Source organism: Aquarana catesbeiana, linkage group LG02 (assembly GCF_042186555.1).
Source record: "Aquarana catesbeiana isolate 2022-GZ linkage group LG02, ASM4218655v1, whole genome shotgun sequence".
In the NCBI taxonomy this organism is placed as follows: domain Eukaryota; kingdom Metazoa; phylum Chordata; class Amphibia; order Anura; family Ranidae; genus Aquarana; species Aquarana catesbeiana.
The window spans coordinates 775,454,396-775,469,638 of record NC_133325.1 but is presented as its reverse complement, the minus strand read 5'-3'; positions in this window follow the sequence as shown (position 1 = coordinate 775,469,638).

Here is a 15,243-nt window from a genome sequence, read left to right as displayed (position 1 = left end):
AACGAGCTGGAGGATGGGATAAACAGTTCAATCTCTGTATTTGCAGATGATACTAAGCAGGGCAATAACTTCTCCACAGGAAACCTTGCAAAAAGAACTAAACAAATTAATGGGGTGGGCAACTACATGGCAAATGAGGTTCAATGTAGAAAAATGTAAAATAATGCATTTGGGTGGCAAAAATATGAATGCAATCTATACACTGGGGGGAGAACCTCTGGGGGAATCTAGGATGGAAAAGGACCTGGGGGGTCCTAGTAGATGATAGGCTCAGCAATGGCATGCAATGCCAAGCTGCTGCTAACAAAGCAAACAGAATATTGGCATGCATTAAAAAGGGGATTCATTCTAGAGATAAAACGATAATTCTCCCACTCTACAAGACTCTGGTCTGGCCTTACCTAGAGTATGCTGTCCAGTTCTGGGCACCAGTCCTCAGGAAAGAAGTACTGGAAATGGAGCGAGTACAAAGAAGGGCAACAAAGCTAATAAAGCTGGAGGATATTAGTTATGGGGAAAGGTTGCGAGCACTGAACTTATTCTCTCTGGAGAAGAGACGCTTGAGAGGGGATACGATTTCAATTTACAAATACCATACTGGTGACCCCACAATAGGGATAAAACTTTTTTGCGGAAGGGAATTTAACAAGACACATGGCCACTCATTAAAATTAGAAGAAAAGAGGTTTAACCTTAAGCTACGTAGAGGGTTCTTTACTGTAAGAGCTGTAAGGATGTGGAATTCCCTTCCACAGGTGGTGGTCTCAGCGGGGTGCATCGATATTTCAAGAAACTATTAGATAAGTACCTGAACGACCACAACATACAGGGATATACAAGGTAATACTGACATATAATCACACACATAGGCTGGACCTGATGGACTTTTTTCGACCTCACCTACTATCTAACTAGGTTGCTGGTGCTTGCCAGTTCACCAGAAGGATGAGCATCACTAGTACTGGCTCTCTACTCTATACGAGAGCTCTGCAGTTCTTGTACCTCAACAACAGAAGAACGGGGTCTGGTACGCCTGACCTTAGCAGGGACCATTCCGTTGTCAGAGCTATCTGTCAGGGTGCTGCTGCTATCTACTGGTTCGTATGCCAAGCCTGAATCTGACAGATGGGTGACTTCCTCATCACTATCATCTGTCAAGCTCAGCAACATATAGGCCTCTTCTCTAGTGTACCTCTGACCATTTTGGCCTCGAAATTTATATGTACAACTAGTGCGACTCACAGGAAAAAAAGAGCACCTGATTGTCAGAGCCTGCTTCAGTTGCTACCAAAAAACTGTTAGCGTTCGCAGGGATCAGGCCTGACTCTGCGAACGCTGAAGTTATGTGTGTGTTGTGTTTTGTAACTGACAGTGATCGATTGATACTGCACTTGGGTGGGCTGGGCGGAGGGCCTAAACGCAGGTGCTAGCAGGTATCTGGGCTGATCCCGCTAACGCTGCGTTTTTGGGAACCCTATATTGGGGACGCTAGTATAGATCTGATCAGGTCAAAGATATTGATCCATTCAGACACTATACTAGTAAGGGAGATGTATGGTGCATGCGTGGGTGTTAGGGCTACTGGCACTAATCTGACACTGCCTGGGATTGATGCTGACCCTAACTGATGCTAAAACTGATGTCACCCACCGGGTGATCAGGGGGTTAAACCTCTGTAGGGTAATATACGGCAGGTACCCTGATGCTATAAAAAAACTAACTAACTAACCAGCGCCAGCCGTGACACTAATACAGTGATCACTGGTGACAGGGGATGAAAGGGTTAACTAAGGAGCAATCAGGGGGTCAAAATCTTTATTAGGTGATATATGGGGGTACCGTGACGCTATAAAAGACTGATGGTGACACTAACCAAGTAACTGGCTAACCCATGACACTAATACGGTGATCAGAATATAGATCTATACACTATATTAGTGACACTGGTGACAGGGGGTGAAATGTTTAATTGGGGGGGGATCAAGGGGTTAAACCTTTATTAAGGGGGTTGAGGGGGGTACCCTAAAGCTACCTGGGCCTACTACTAGCTGCTCTAATGCTGATTAGAGTCACAAGTGACACCAGTACAGTGATCAGCGAAAAATCTGAAAACTGCACTTGGTGACACTGTGACAGGGAGTGAAGAGGTTAACTGGGGGGTGAAATGTGTGCCTACGTGTACTGGTCTTAGTGTAATGTTGGTGCAACTCACAGTTAGATGTCCTCTCTATGGACCTGAAAAGAATTACAGGACGGGAGGTAACATCGGTTCCTCTGCCTGTGTTTACACTTACAGGCAGAGGAAGCATTTAATTTGTCAGAACTGATCAGCAGGTCCAGGCCAGAAATCATTGGCCTCGACCTGAAGACTGATCGGATCTGTAACTAATTTGATCTTCGAGGGCATGGCGTGGGTGCGGTATGGGTACGGCGATTCGCGCAGTGGTGCCATTCTGCTGAAGTATATGGGCGTGAGCCGGTTGAGAACTGCTTAATGTATTTATCTGTTAACATTCTTTTGAGATTCAATGATATAGCAGACGTCACTAATGCTACATCATTTTACCAGCTCATAAGATAACTTTAGATTTAAATTCTGGTAGAGAGCTGCCACATAACCAATAATGTCGTAACTTTTATTTGCTGTTACAATGATGTAGAGTATCAAGTTGACCTTTATTATAGAAAAGAACAATTGAGGAGGGTCAACCCAACATGGTAAGTTTAAAACTTTTGTAACCACTTTGACAGTGCTAGTGGACTTCTGCCACCCTACTTATTACAGTGCACATTACTGGTTTATGGTACGTAGTGTCCCTTTAAACCTTTTGTAATGAGTTGCCTAAATATATATATATATATATAATGTAAATATCTTGTAATTCTAAAGATTACCCATTGTTCATCTGCTTTGTTTTCTTGATCAGAGTTGTGATTCAGATTCTGCACAAACTTCCCAGATTTTCTGTTTAAAAATATAAATAAGCAATTTTTATAACATTTACATTCATTTTAATGTAAAAGACTTAACCACCTAAAGACCGCCTGCCTTACATATACTGCGTCAAAGTGGCTCTATTGCGCTAAATCACATACATGTACGTGATTTTGTTCAATAGCCACTGGGGGGCTCACGGGTGCCACCGGAGCCGCGATCGCATACTGATTGGCCACAGGGGGGGCCAATCAGCGGGCCTGGTGGCTGTGATGTCCGCCAGCCACCAACGATTGCTCCCCAGAGACAGAACGGCGGTCTGCCGATGTAAACAAGCAGACCGCCGTGCTGTCAGGCATGGACACGGTGATCTAGTGTTCTTAATCAGGAAACGGATCACAGTGTCTGTGCAGTGAGCTCCCACACAGTAAGAAAGCGCCCCCAGGAACTACACTTAACCCTTTGATCGACCCTGATGTTCATCCCTTTCCTGCCAGTGTCATTTATACAGTGTCAATGCATATTTTAGCACTGATCACTGTAAAAAAGTTACTGGTTCCCAAAAAAGTGACAGCTAGGTGTCCGATCTGTCCACCACCATGTCGCAGTCCCACTAAAAATCACTGTTTGCCTCGATTACAAGTAAAAAAAAAAAAAAAATGCCATAAATATATCCCCTATTTTGTAGACGTTATAACTTTTGCACAAATCAATCAATATACGCTTATTGACATTTTTTTTACCAAAAATATGTAGCAGAATACATATTGGCCTAAATTGATGAAGAAATTCGATTTTTTACATTTTTTTAGGGCTGCAACTAATGATTATTTTCATAATCGATTAGTTGGCCGATTATTGTTTCGATTAATCAATTATTCGGTTAATAACCTTAAAGTGTGGTGTGTAATTTTAGTTAATGTGTAAAGTTTTAAAAAAAAAGATAATTTATTCTTAAATATCTATATGCAGTGGTAAATATAAATAACCAACTATATGGTTAGGGAGCAAAATATCTAATTCACTCTGAGAATAACAGACAGAAGATATATACTGTATATACTATTAGAGGAGATATACTGTATATACTATAAGAAGAGATATACTGTATAAACAATTAGAGGAGACAATGTCTTCTTTCAAAAAAAATGTAACAAACAAAAACAATGTCTTCTTTAAAAAAAAAAATGTAATTTAAAGAACGTTTGTTCGATTTTCTAATCGTTAGTGGGGTCAAATCAACGTTCATTTTCAACCACAGTGATGGGAAAATTTGGAAATAGAAAACTTCTTGGTGAAAGGAATGTTCAGACAGTATGTGGTTTTCGTTCAGAAATTACATTCATTTAAAAAAGAGAATGTTAAAAACAAGTGAACATTTCAAACAACATTCTTTCATTCAGCGAATGTACAAAGACTTTTCGTCTGAATATTATCGTCTGAAAATTGATCCATGTGGCCAGCATAAGGCTCATTACACACCTATGCAGTTTGCTTTTCATCTGTTTCTGCAGTGCTTTTTGCTGTGCGTTTTGATTTTTGTGCACGTGATTTTGCTGCAATTTGCATTTTTGCATTTTTTTTGGCCAATTTGTTGTTGGGCAGATTAAAAAACACAAATTGCTGCAAAAACGCATTACATGCTTTTCTGCAGCTTCTCTATTGAAGTGTATTGAACCAAAAAAGCACCATTTTGCGTGAAAGTGTCCCATAGGAAACCATATAAATGAACTGTAGTGCGTTTCTGCAAAAAGCACCAAAAAACACAGATGTGAACCAGGTCTACGACGTTTAGTAACATAATGGGGTTAAAAAAACTAAAATTAGCCCTTTTATAGTACAAAAAAAAACAGATAATCACTACTGTAAGGGGTTCATTTTTTTTTTTAGCGTAGAACTGTGAAAGTAATATTTACAGTAGCGATTATTTGCTCTTATTGTACTATAAGGGGCTCATTTTAGGTTTTTTTTTTTAACCCCATTATGTTACTGGCCGATTAATCGATTATGAAAACAGTAATCGATTAATTCCATAATCGATTAGTTGTCGATTAATCGATTAGTTGTTTCAGCCCTACATTTTTTATTGGGAATGTTTTATAGCAGAACGTAAAAAATTGTCGGTCTCTTCTTGTTTATAGCACAAAAAATAAAAATACCACCAAAAGAAAGCTCTATTTGTGGGAAAAAAAGGACATACATTTTATTTGGGTACAGCGTTGCACGCCCAAGCAATTGTCAAAGTAGCGCAGTGCAATATCGCAAAAAATGTTAGTCTATAACCACTTCCAGGACTGAAGTGGTTATAGAGGAAGTAAACTTTCCCCCATAAGTTTTGTCCATATCAACCATCACTACAAACAGTTAACATCACTGTATGCAAATGTCATCTTACTTGCTCCGTTTTTCTTGTAATCTGTAATGTTGCATTTGCTGATGTCACCGGCGCATGCGCATTTTTAACCCGATTCACGGCGCGCTCCTTGTGCCGTCAGTCCATAAAGATGTGTGCCACGTCTGTCATATCAGCTCTGTGAGGCACAGCACCATGATCCTGTGGTATTACAGTCCCTGATACACCCCATGTGACAATACACATCACAGGGAGGGGGTGTAAACTTTGGGACATTGTGGCCAACTGCTGTGGGGAATGAGCCATGGGACACAGTTACCATAGTGATCCCAGAAGTGGAACGAGGCTTGCTAAGAACCCAATGCGCATGCACGAGATTAAAGATTGGTCTAGCAAAAAGGGCGGAAGTAAATTGCAAGATGGACTCAGAGGTCAATAGTTAAAATGGCTCCTTCCTGGCTTACCCCAGGAAGGAGGATTTTTAAAACAAACAATAAGAAACAAATGCTTGGGGGTTATTTTTAATGTTTAATGTGTTGTAATACATTGCCATACTGGGTTATTTTTAACACAGCTTCATAGGGAGAGAGTTTATGTCCTTTTTAACCACTTCAGCCCTAGAAGTATTTGCCCTCTTAATGACCTAGAGCATTTTTTGTGATACAGAACTGCGTCGCTTTAATTGACAATTGGCGATTATGCGACGCTGTACCCAAACAAAATCTATGTCCTTTTTTTCCCACATATAGAGCTTTCTTTTGGTGGTATTTGATCACCTCTGCGGTTTTTATTTTTTGCCCTAAAGTCCGACAATTTTGAAAAAAAAAAAATTCTTTTGCTTTCTGCTAAAATACACATCCAAAAAAACCCATAAAAACAAATGTATTCATCAGTTTAAGCCGATATATATTCTTCTATGTTTTTGGTAAAAAAAAAAAAAAAAAAAAATTGCAATAGGCGTATATTGATTGGTTATCGCATCTACAAACTAAGTGATAGATTTAGGGACATTTATTATTTTTTTAATTGTTTTTACTGGTAATGGCGGCGATCTGCGATTTTTAGCAGGACTGAGACATTGCGGCAGACAAATCTTACTCCAAATTACACTTTTTGGGGACCAGTGACATTATTACATTGATCAGTGCTATAAAAGTGCACTGATCAATGTAAAAATGACACTGGCAGGGAAGGGGTTAACATTAGGGGGCAATCAAGGGGTTAAGTGTGTTCTAACTATAGGGAGGATGGGCTTACTGAAACATGACAGAGATCACTGTTCCCGATCACTGGGAGCAGTAGATCTCTGTCATGTCACTAGGCAGAACAGGGAAATGCCTTGTTTACATCGGCAGTTTCCCGTTCTGCCTCTCCTCGCCGCCGGACATCCAGTGCGTGGGCACGCTCCTGCGGCATGCGCCCGCTATCCTGCTTTTTACGGACTGACGTACAGGTACGTCAGTTTGCGCAGGAGAGCCGACCTGCCGCAGTATATCTGCGTGAGCAGGTCGGCAAGTGGTTAACGTAAAGAATTTCAAAATTCAACAACAATTTGTTTTATTTTTTTGGATAGACGTTGACTTTATAGATAAGTGATACATTTGTTAATCACTTTATTATTTAATATGATATTAAATATTAAAATAATCCCTATAATTAAAGAGGATTTGGTTTAAATTATCCATTTTCACTTTTTTAGTTGTAGGCAGAAGATCAAATAAATATTGAAAAAAACATTTTTGACTACTGATACAATTTTCTCTGTCTTTGACCCAAACAGCTTTATTGGGTCACATAAGCTTAATATATAATTGTTGTTGAATGTGAAATTATTCTTTCATGCAGGAGTAACAATAAACGAATTAGAACAGTAAATAGGTTTCAGGAATTATAATGTTTCCCTTAACCTAGTTACTAACTTTCAACTGGTTTAAACTGATTTCAACTGTAATACCGGATTCATTTAAAACTCTTTCCGCTATCTCCATGCGGTAATCATCTATAGCTTCCGTGCTATTCTGAAAATTGATTGTCTCTTCTCTCAAAACATATTCTGCAAACTTAAAAAGTTTGAAACACTTTTAATTTTGTGGTTGAAAGTACATGATGATCTTTGTAATATATAAATAGTTCAATAGACAAAGTGTTACACAAGGTACATTTTCTAAAGTGTAATTTAGTTTACATTTGTCTTTTTAACCTTACCAAATAAACACCCCGCAGGAAACTCCATCTTTTTGATTGGGATGATTCAATGCTTTACATTCTATCCGAAACACATTTTCACCTTTCCTCCTAAGGAACGTTTTATAAGAAATATAAATCATAATAATGGTTTCACTAAATAAGTAATAAAAAAAAAATGTAAACAAAAATTAGGGACTTTTATGAATTTGTTCCATTTACAAGTGGTGTAATACACTCCAAAATATTTTTTAAGCATTTAAAATGAATTAAATTGAGGCCCAAGTGAGAAATCTGAATTGTTTTATGTCTATTTTGAATTTGTCTTAAATCTACATTGCATGATTATTTGAAATTAGTGCACATACACTATGAAAAATGTTAAATACAATAATACATTTACCTAGTGCTAAAAAAAAACACAAATATGTGGGTTCATAGATTATGTATAGACCCCAATGTGCTTTTAAAAAAATATCTTCTACCAAACTCATTAATTATAAATGCAATATATGCGACTACTTTTCAGGGGTTTAATACATTGAAAAGTTAGTTGTAAAAAACGATGGATTGCATAACAAAAATACATCCATTAAATACAATAATAACATATAATTACATTTTATTACAGTGCTTTAAAGTGCTTATAAACCCTGTTACACCACTTGTACCTACAGGTAAGTCTATAATAAGGCTTACCTGTAGGTACTGTAAATATTTTCTAAACCTGCATGGTTTAGGAGATATTTACCATATATGCTTGTGCCGATGTCATCGGCTCACGCGCACTGAAGAAACGGCCTGCTTGTGCCATTTCTTCAGGGCCGGTGCTGTGACCAGTGGTTCCCAAGTGCATGCGTGGGAGTGACGTCATCGCAGCTCTGGCCAATCACAGCGCTGGAGCCCACAAACATGGAAATAACTCTGGGGAAACACGTCACCGTCAGAGCAGTGTGCGGGGACCACTGCAACAGCTTCAATCTAAGGTAAGTATTTCATAATGAGCTAGTATGCAATGCATACTAGCTTATTTTGCCTTACAGGGTTTTTTTTTCAGTTTACAGTAGTCCAAAATATCCAAAAGGCTTCTTTAAATCAAATCATTTTTTTCAATATCGTATTTGCCGGCATATAAGGTGACTGGGCGTATAAGACAACCCCTTTTTTTTCCAGTGAAAACAAAGGTTTTGGGCTATACTCGCTGTATAAGACTACCCCTTCTGAGGCAACACCATTTTAAAAAAAACATCAGAAAAAAAAAAATCAGATTTAATTTAAGTAATTTTAATTAAAATGGTTATGGCTTACTGGTACTTAAAATCCTTCAAAATCCTCATCATGTTCATCCTCTGACATCATAAGTTCATCAATGACATCTTATGATACATTTTTAAGACAATCATCATATGGATCTAATTCTGAATCAGATGGTGTGGCTTCAGCTTCAGCTTCCCCTTCATCTTGCCACAAGTAGTAGTCCTCCATACCATCCAATGAATTTGATATGCCACACTTCTCGAAAAACTTGATTACTTTTTTTCTGCATCAATATCATTCCAGGCTTTTATGACAAAGTTACACAAAACATCTAACTGTGGAGCACGCATGTTTCCTCCTTTTGTGAATGACTTTTTGCCCCTCATTCCACTGTTCTCGAATGCGATCTTTAAATGGCTTGTTTAGGCACACATCCAGTGGCTGTACCAACGATGTCAATCCTGCAGGAATAACTGCCACATCTGTTTTTATTCTTGTCAGCCTTTCCTTTGTGCTGGGAGTTAAATGAGCCCTGAACATATCCCACACCAGTAGGCTACGTTCTCGACGAAGTCCACCTGGTCGCCTAATCCATACATTTTCAAGCCATAGCTTTAACCCTTCTTCATCCATCCAGCCTTTTTCATTCACATGTTCAAAACACTCCAACAGGGAACTTGATTTTCGGCATTGTTTTTCTTTTAAAAATAATCATTGGTTTTAGTTTGGCGCCAACAGCTGTACATGCTAGTACCACTGTAAAACGACTCCTCGTGTCCTGTTGTTTTAATTAACACAGTTTTTGTACTTTTTGAATTGACTGTTTTATTTCCAACCATATCGAAATTCATAGGAGTTTCATCCATATTTCCGATCTGACTTAACGCATAGCCGTGTTTCTTGCGCTGTTGCATTACATGTTGATGGAAATTACTTACTTTGCCATCGAAATCTGCAGGTAATTTTTTTGCAATTTTGGTCTTTTGCCTCAGCACCAAGTCATTCCTTTTCAAGAACCTAGTACACCAGGCTATAGTGGCCCTCAATCCTTTGCTGTGATTTGAGTTAGATTTGGCCCACTGTAATGTAAAAATCTGTATGTTGTTTCCTGTCACTACAAAACCATTGTGACGATGCTCATGCACCATGTCTGCTACATGCTTTTCAAGTTCTGGCCAATGTGGGGTGCCTCTTCTTTTTTTTTTTTGCAAATATAATTTTTATTGAAACCCACGACGAGCGAGAACAGGTCAATACATCCACTTGTGAAGACATTAAAACATCAGACATATAACTTACATGCATAACAGAGAGCAGTTCAAAAGTGTATATTCCACCAGCATATATCAAGGCAAATTTCAATGAAGATTAACAATAATAGGAATCGGTAAGTAGTCTATCACTTTCTACCATCTATCAGTTGTCATTAAAGATGGAAAATGGGCTGTAGGGCAAGACCTGCTGTCACCAAAAACTATTTTCTCATTTAATCAGAGAAGGTAAGGAAAAAAGGAGGGAAGAGGAGAGAAGAGGGGGGGGAGGGTGAAATGGCGTTGGTTCAGGATATCTATGGTGACTGGGGTCCAGAACATATGTGTGACATTATGTCCCAAGAAGGGCAGTACCCTCCGCGGAAATGACAAACTAGTTCCATAGTCCCCAAGTTTTAGAGTATTTTTCCTATTGGTGTTGCGCAGTGATTACTAGATCTTCCATCTTATTAATATCTTCCACCTTACGAAGCCAATCAGCAATGGCCGGAGATGATTGTTTCTTCCAATGGAGTGGGACGCAAGACTTTGCTGCGTCCAAGAGGTGTCTTACAATGGAGTTTTTATAGAGTTTGGCTGAGATGGTGGAGACATGTAGCAGGAAAAAGCCTGGATCACCAGGACTCTTATATTCCGTAAAATTTTTTGTGGGGGGTGCCTCTTGTTAACCACTTGACGACCGACTCACGCCGATGTACGTCGGCAAGGCGGCACGGACAGGCAAAATCACGTACATGTACGTGATTTGCCTTCTGCGGGTGGGGGGTCCGATCGGACCCCCCCCGGTGCCCGAGGCGGTCGTCTTTTGTCCCACGGCGATCGGAGGTCATCCGTTCGTGGCCCCCCCCTCGCGATCGCCGCAGGCCAATCGAATCATTCCTTTGCTGCTGTATGCTAAACAGCAGCAAAGGAAATGATGTCATCTCTCCTCGGCTCGGTAATTTCCGTTCCGGCCCGAGGAGAGAAGACAGGTATGTGAGTGCACAACACTACACACACACAGTAGAACATGCCAGGCACACTAAACACCCCGATCCCCCCCCCGATCGCCCCCCGATCCCCCCCCAATCACCCCCCCCCCTGTCACAAACTGACACCAGCAGTTTTTTTTTTTTTTTTTTTCTGATTACTGCATTGGTGTCAGTTTGTGACAGTTACAGTGTTGGGACAGTTAGTATTAGCCCCCTGTAGGTCTAGGATACCCCCCTAACCCCCCCTAATAAAGTTTTAACCCCTTGATCACCCCCTGTCACCAGTGTCGCTAAGCGATCATTTTTCTGATCGCTGTATTAGTGTCGCTGGTGACGCTAGTTAGGGACGTAAATATTTAGGTTCGCCGTCAGCGTTTTATAGCGACAGGGACCCCCATATACTACCGAATAAATGTTTTAACCCCTTGATGGCCCCCTAGTTAACCCTTTCACCACTGATCACCGCATAACTGTTACGGGTGACGCTGGTTAGTTTATTTTTTATAGTGTCAGGGCACCCGCCGTTTATTACCGAATAAAGGTTTAGCCCCCTGATCGCCCGGCGGTGATATGCGTCGCCCCAGGCAGCGTCAGATTAGCGCCAGTACCGCTAACACCCACGCACGCAGCATACGCCTCCCTTAGTGGTATAGTATCTGTACGGATCAATATCTGATCCGATCAGATCTATACTAGCGTCCCCAGCAGTTTAGGGTTCCCAAAAACGCAGTGTTAGCGGGATCAGCCCAGATACCTGCTAGCACCTGCGTTTTGCCCCTCCGCCCAGCCCACCCAAGTGCAGTATCGATCGATCACTGTCACTTACAAAACACTAAACGCATAACTGCAGCGTTCGCAGAGTCAGGCCTGATCCCTGCGATCGCTAACAGTTTTTTTGGTAGCATTTTGGTGAACTGGCAAGCACCAGCCCCAGGCAGCGTCAGGTTAGCGCCAGTAGCGCTAACACCCACGCACGCACCGTACACCTCCCTTAGTGGTATAGTATCTGAACGGATCAATATCTGGTCCGATCAGATCTATACTAGCGTCCCCAGCAGTTTAGGGTTCCCAAAAACGCAGTGTTAGCGGGATCAGCCCAGATACCTGCTAGCACCTGCGTTTTGCCCCTCCGCCCGGCCCAGCCCAGCCCACCCAAGTGCAGTATCGATCGATCACTGACACTTACAAAACACTAAATGCATAACTGCAGCGTTCGCAGAGTCAGGCCTGATCCCTGCGATCGCTAACAGTTTTTTTGGTAGTATTTTGGTGAACTGGCAAGCACCAGCCCCAAGCAGCGTCAGATTAGTGCCAGTACCGCTAACACCCACGCACGCAGCATACGCCTCCCTTAGTGGTATAGTATCTGTACGGATCAATATCTGATCCGATCAGATCTATACTAGCGTCCCCAGCAGTTTAGGGTTCCCAAAAACGCAGTGTTAGCGGGATCAGCCCAGATACCTGCTAGCACCTGCGTTTTGCCCCTCCGCCCAGCCCACCCAAGTGCAGTATCGATCGATCACTGTCACTTACAAAACACTAAACGCATAACTGCAGCGTTCGCAGAGTCAGGCCTGATCCCTGCGATCGCTAACAGTTTTTTTGGTAGCATTTTGGTGAACTGGCAAGCACCAGCCCCAGGCAGCGTCAGGTTAGCGCCAGTAGCGCTAACACCCACGCACGCACCGTACACCTCCCTTAGTGGTATAGTATCTGAACGGATCAATATCTGGTCCGATCAGATCTATACTAGCGTCCCCAGCAGTTTAGGGTTCCCAAAAACGCAGTGTTAGCGGGATCAGCCCAGATACCTGCTAGCACCTGCGTTTTGCCCCTCCGCCCGGCCCAGCCCAGCCCACCCAAGTGCAGTATCGATCGATCACTGACACTTACAAAACACTAAATGCATAACTGCAGCGTTCGCAGAGTCAGGCCTGATCCCTGCGATCGCTAACAGTTTTTTTGGTAGTATTTTGGTGAACTGGCAAGCACCAGCCCCAAGCAGCGTCAGATTAGTGCCAGTACCGCTAACACCCACGCACGCAGCATACGCCTCCCTTAGTGGTATAGTATCTGAACGGATCAATATCTGATCCGATCAGATCTATACTGGCGTCCCCAGCAGTTTAGGGTTCCCAAAAACGCAGTGTTAGTGGGATCAGCCCAGATACCTGCTAGCACCTGCGTTTTGCCCCTCCGCCCGGCCCAGCTCAGCCCAGCCCACCCAAGTGCAGTATCGATCGATCACTGTCACTTACAAAACACTTAACGCATAACTGCAGCGTTCGCAGAGTCAGGCCTGATCCCTGCGATCGCTAACAGTTTTTTTGGTAGCTTTTTATTGAACTGGCAAGCGCCAGCGGCCTAGTACACCCCGGTCGTAGTCAAACCAGCACTGCAGTAACACTTGGTGACGTGGCGAGTCCCATAAGTGCAGTTCAAGCTGGTGAGGTGGCAAGCACAAGTAGTGTCCCGCTGCCACCAAGAAGACAAACACAGGCCCATCGTGCCCATAATGCCCTTCCTGCTGCATTCACCAATCCTAATTGGGAACCCACCGCTTCTGCAGTGCCCGTACTTCCCCCATTCACATCCCCAACCAAATGCAGTCGGCTGCATGAGAGGCATTTTCTTGATGTCCTCCCGAGTACCCCTACCCAACGAACCCCCCCAAAAAAGATGTTGTGTCTGCAGCAAGCACGGATATAGGCATGACACCCGCTATTATTGTCCCTCCTGTCCTGACAATGCTGGTCTTTGCATTGGTGAATGTTTTGAACGCTACCATTCACTAGTTGAGTATTAGCGTAGGGTACAGCATTGCACAGACTAGGCACACTTTCACAGGGTCTCCCAAGATGCCATCGCATTTTGAGAGACCCGAACCTGGAACCGGTTACCGTTATAAAAGTTAGTTACAAAAAAAGTGTAAAAAAAAAAAAAATATATAAAATAAAAAAAAATTGTTGTCGTTTTATTGTTCTCTCTCTCTCTATTCTCTCTCTCTATTGTTCTGCTCTTTTTTACTGTATTCTATTCTGCAATGTTTTATTGTTATTATGTTTTATCATGTTTGCTTTTCAGGTATGCAATTTTTTATACTTTACCGTTTACTGTGCTTTATTGTTAACCATTTTTTTGTCTTCAGGTACGCCATTCACGACTTTGAATGGTTATACCAGAATGATGCCTGCAGGTTTAGGTATCATCTTGGTATCATTCTTTTCAGCCAGCGGTCGGCTTTCATGTAAAAGCAATCCTAGCGGCTAATTAGCCTCTAGACTGCTTTTACAAGCCGTGGGAGGGAATGCCCCCCCCCCCCACCGTCTTCCGTGTTTTTCTCTGGCTCTCCTGTCTCAACAGGGAACCTGAGAATGCAGCCGGTGATTCAGCCAGCTGACCATAGAGCTGATCAGAGACCAGAGTGGCTCCAAACATCTCTATGGCCTAAGAAACCAGAAGCTACGAGCATTTTATGACTTAGATTTCGCGGGATGTAAATAGCGACATTGGGAAATTGGGGAAGCATTTTATCACACCGATCTTGGTGTCGTCAGATGCTTTGAGGGCAGAGGAGAGATCTAGGGTCTAATAGACCCCAATTTTTTCAAAAAAGAGTACCTGTCACTACCTATTGCTATCATAGGGGATATTTACATTCCCCGAGATAACAATAAAAATGATGAATAAAAATCGCTGCGCAAATACTGTGTGAAAAAAAAAAAAATGAAACACCCACCATTTTAATCTGTAGGGCATTTGCTTTAAAAAAATATATAATGTTTGGGGGTTCAAAGTAATTTTTTGCAAAAAAAAATAACTTTTTCATGTAAACAATGAGTGTCAGAAAGGGCTTTGTCTTCAAGTGGTTAGAAGAGTGGGTGATGTGTGACATAAGCTTCTAAATGTTGTGCATAAAATGCCAGGACAGTTCAAACCCCCCCCCCAAATGACCCCATTTTGGAAAATAGACACCCCAAGCTATTTGCTGAGAGGCATGTCGAGTCCATGGAATATTTTATATTGCGACACAAGTTGCGGGAAAGAGACAAATTTTTTTTTTTTGCACAAAGTTGTCACTAAATGATATATTGCTCAAACATGCCATGGGAATATGTGAAATTACACCCCAAAATACATTCTGCTGCTTCTCCTGAGTACGGGGATACCACATGTGTGAGACTTTTTGGGAGCCTAGCCGCGTACGGGACCCCGAAAACCAAGCACCGCCTTCAGGCTTTCTAAGGGCGTGAATTTTTGATTTCACTC